We start from the raw sequence: 1543 nt of genomic DNA on the forward strand, positions 1-1543 counted from the left end.
TTAACAAAGCTCAATTTCAAGGCTCATAGACAAGTCTATTTTAAAACGCAAACACCTCTTTATACATCAATTTCCATAAGGCATGTTATTTGTTTTTATTGTTATTTTCAAATGTTAAAACAGAACTAAAGTAACGTCAAGCTCCATATGCCGATGGCTGTCTGTGTACAGGCTCAGAAAAGGGAGGATGTGTTATTCTTGTCAGTTGTCRAACACGATGCCTTGAGGGAACAATTAGGTGTCTTTTATGGTTTCCTTCCTTTATTAGTTTATTTTGGTAGCTTATTTCATCACACTCCTCCACTGCTCCTCCCAAAGATACACCCAGGCACACATGATAATGTGAAGACACACGGTTCATTAATTTCTCTCAGGATTTTCCTGCAGTTCGACTGCAGACTCAACAGCTGCGGGGACGATATCAAAATAAAAATAATGTGTCTTTTTGTCTCTAGATTCCTTTGTCAGTATATACAGACAAAAATTTCATAGTGGTCTGATTTTTTTTTGTGCATACCTGCAGTCATGTGTGTAGTTGTCATTTTACATTCATGGGTTATACTGTACTGTGTGCGGCGATGTGTTTACAGGAGTGCATGTTTAAAATTGCAAAGGCATAAAGGAATGCGTCTGTAAGGTGTGTTTGGAAGCATGTGCTGTCCATGTTTGTGCATGCATGTGTGAGTGTGTTGGATACTGGCAAGACTCGCTGCTCCCACGTCCCTGAGAATGAGGCCAATAAGATCAGACAGACAGTTTATTTCCAAATACTAGCGTCTGGCCTGCTGCCTCACACACATTCCTTTACTTCCAGACAGACTTTCAGAAGGAGGAATTAAAAGGCATTGGAGTTGTTAAAACATGACATTCCCAAAAAAGGGCTGTTGAGCCCCGAGACTACCCAGAAACATCTCGTATGACTCAACACTGTTGGAATTACAGCACCGCCAGGGTTACTGATGAAGGCCCTCTCATAGATAAAATCCCTTGTTAATAATACTCAGCATTGCTTTTTTCTCTCTCTCTCTCTCTCTCTTTCTTTTTGTTCTTCAGCTTTTCATCTAAAAACAAGATAAAATCTTTCATCTTGCAGACAGGGACGGAATCAAGACACAACAGTTATCATAAAATAACCTGCGTATCTGTCAAAATCCAGGTCAACCTGCGAAGAAAGTCAGTTGAGCAAAGATAAAAGTAATAACTTTAAACTGCTCAGATTAGAGCGGTTTTCCTAAAATTTCTTGAGCAAATGTAACATTGACAGTGCAATATTTTTGCTTTAAGGTTAAAAAAGGAGGGGAAAAAAAAGAAACTTTGAAATTAAATTAACTTTGTCTGAGGCTTCACCCTTACTTTTCAAGTACGGTTCAGCATGATGGGCTCCACTATGAAACATATTGTGAATGAAACTACCACAGCTATTTGGTGGTTTTTTGGGAAACGGCAGGTTTGCATCACTAATAAACTGCCTGGCCAATAAATAAATAAATAAATAAATAAATAAATAAATAAATAAATAAAGACTTGCGACCTGTCCAGAGTG

Source organism: Austrofundulus limnaeus, unplaced genomic scaffold, assembly GCF_001266775.1.
Source record: "Austrofundulus limnaeus strain Quisiro unplaced genomic scaffold, Austrofundulus_limnaeus-1.0 Scaffold81, whole genome shotgun sequence".
Classification (NCBI taxonomy): Eukaryota; Metazoa; Chordata; class Actinopteri; order Cyprinodontiformes; family Rivulidae; genus Austrofundulus; species Austrofundulus limnaeus.